This window comes from Echinops telfairi, unplaced genomic scaffold, assembly GCF_000313985.2.
Source record: "Echinops telfairi isolate 266 unplaced genomic scaffold, ASM31398v2 ScPeMD7_70;HRSCAF=299, whole genome shotgun sequence".
Taxonomy (NCBI): domain Eukaryota; kingdom Metazoa; phylum Chordata; class Mammalia; order Afrosoricida; family Tenrecidae; genus Echinops; species Echinops telfairi.
The window spans coordinates 25311380-25313994 of record NW_022103968.1 but is presented as its reverse complement, the minus strand read 5'-3'; the positions used below and the strand labels follow the sequence as shown (position 1 = coordinate 25313994).

Here is a 2615-nt window from a genome sequence, read left to right as displayed (position 1 = left end):
CTGGCTCTAAGAACGTGCCACTGGCCAGGACCCAGGAGAAGAACAACAGGGCCTTTCAGTGCTTCTAGCTCTTTCCAGCTTGGGTCTTGTCTCATGTGTGCCACCGTCCTAGATAAGCGTGACGAGGGGATGCCTGGCGTCTCCGTCCTGCCCGCCTTGGCTCTAGGCCAGACGGGCTTGCAGAATGGAATGCATACAGAGGCCCTCTCCACGGCAGCCGCCCGGGTTATGCCCACAACGCCCTCCCCCTGCTGCAGCTGAGCCCCCAACCTGTGAAGCGTCTGCCTCCTCATGAGACCCTCAGGCGAGTGGGCACCTGAGCGGGGCTCCAGGCGGTCAGCTGGACCCTGCCTCTGGGACGGGTGCAGAAGGGAGCCAGGCTGCATGGTCCTGGCTGGAGTGCGTCACTGCACACACCCCAACCAGCCCCACGGAGGCCTCCTGGAAAGGATCGGCGTTCCCCGAGATGCAGAGTGGCAGCCAGGACCAAAGGCTAGCCGGAGTGGGTCCCAGTCCAGGCCCTGTATCTCCAGGGTGGCCGACCCTCTCTGAGCCTCTGTGTCCTTGTTGTGGATGGAGTGGCCCTGGCCCTGGCTTGAGAGACAAGGAGCTGAAGGGGACATAACCAGTGGGACAGACACCAGGTCCTGTGGCAAGCCAGACAGAGGATCCTGACACTGACCTCCTGGGCATGGGGGTGGGTGGTCAGGGGGCGAGGCAGACAGGGGGCCTCCCTACCAATAACTGAGCCGTGCCCAAACCCAAACCCAATTCGCTGCCCTCAAGTTCATGCAGGCTCGTAGCAACCCTGTAGGACACGGCAGACCTGCCCCCGTGGGTTTCTGAGACGGTCACTCTTTGCTGGAGTAGAAATCCCTGTCTTTCTCCTGAGGAGTGGCTGGTGGTTTTGAACCTCAGACCTTGCCGATTGCAGCTGAATGGATAACTATTACACCGCCCACTAGTATGAGCCTCACAAAAGCCCCAGGCAGCTGACACTCTCCCATTTCAGAGATGGGAAAACAGAGGCACAGGGCTGTAAAAGTTGCATCCCGACAGTGATGGGTCTGGAGCTGGGCAAACCCACTAGCTAGAGTGGTGCCTGCTCTAGGCTGCAGTCACTGGGATGGCGGTCTGGTTTGCTGGTCCCAGAGCTGCTCCCCTCCCTCATCCAGGAGTAAGGCCAACCCCAGGGTTTTAAGTCTGCCTCTACTTCCTCTGTTAGGTGACACAGGTGAGTAACATCAGAGTACCTGGCACAGGGGCTTCTCCACCAAGCCCCTTCCACCCTAGGGCTACCATTTCTGAATCCTCACCCAACGGCCCAAGTTCAGGAGAGAAATCAATGGTCTCTCCTTTCTGAAGTGCCAAGAGGAGGCCCAAAGAGGGCAGAGGCCTCTGGTTTTTGTCGGCAGGGCTCGGGGATCTCATACTGGGGTGGCCACAAGGCTGGGGCAGAGAGGGGACTGGAGATGGGACAGTAGAATCACAGGGGCCCCACAGTATGCTCAAGGGTCCCGGGTTGCAGTCTATGCAAAGCACACAGGAGGCTCACACCTGGGTGGAGATGTGGAGACAGACAGACAGACACACACACATGCACACACCTCCACACACAAAGCTTCCCAGTATGGCCCGCACAGTCCTCGCTGCTTCCAAGCAAGATGCTCCAGGTGGCGAGGAGCAGACAGGGCCCAAGAGGCCAACCAGGGTCTGACCACAATTCCAGCATCAGGTAGGCGGGGATGACCCCCATGGTGCTCAGAGCAGGTGAAAGGGCATGTAGAGCACCAAGCAGAGTACGTGGCACCCAGTCAGGCACTGGCATGCTACCTCTGTGTAGAGTCCCACAAGGCTCTGGCAACCTAGAGTGTGGAAGTAGATACAAAGCAGGGCCTAGGCATTGAAGAGAAGCCAGGCCCAGCCCAGCCCAGCGGCCAAGGGCCTCAGGGGTTTCAATGTCCCAGACAGGGCTCAGGGACACCCAGGAAGGCCTGAGCCACCAGCCTGTCCCCACTGAGTCTAATGTCACAAGGTGGAAGACATGGCAGGGGCCAGAGCTCTGGCTAAGGAGTTGAGATGAAGCAGGAGGAAGGGTGGAGACCAACCGACTTCGAGGGGGAGGCTGAATCAGGAGCTGGCTGCACTCAGCAGGCCACTGGGCCTGGTTGGTCAGGGGGAAAGGGACGGGGAGGCAAGCTGAGGGGGCCAAGCCCAGTGGCAGGCCTCCAGTCCTCGCCTCTCAGGCACACCCATCTGGACCGTCCCCACTGACCGTTAGGAAGGTGCTCTGGCTGCCAGGTCGTGGGGCAAGGGAGCTAGAGCGTTAAGATGAGCTTGCAGGGTGGGGTGGGACAGCTGGGCAGGCTCTTTCACATACCAGGAAGAAGGAGCCTGTCACACCTGAGCCAGGATGAGTCAGACAGCTGATTCACACCTTCCTTCTGGGTCTGCCCCCCTTACCCAGCTGATAGGCCAGCACGAAGTACAGCCCCATGGGCCCCTGGGACCACCCTGACCCGCAGGGAGCACAGGGGCAAAGGCAGGTCTCTAGGGAACTTTCATAGGATTTCTGTGTGTTGTGTGTGTGTGTGTGCATATGTGCCCTCCCCCTT

General features: G+C 59.7%; 1 protein-coding gene across 3 annotated transcripts in view; it reads right to left on the bottom strand.

The window, feature by feature from the left end:
* The window catches only part of SH3PXD2A (SH3 and PX domains 2A), a 184288-nt gene that overhangs the window by 16387 nt on the left and 165286 nt on the right, over positions 1 to 2615 (bottom strand). The gene's annotated exons all lie outside the window — the stretch shown is intronic.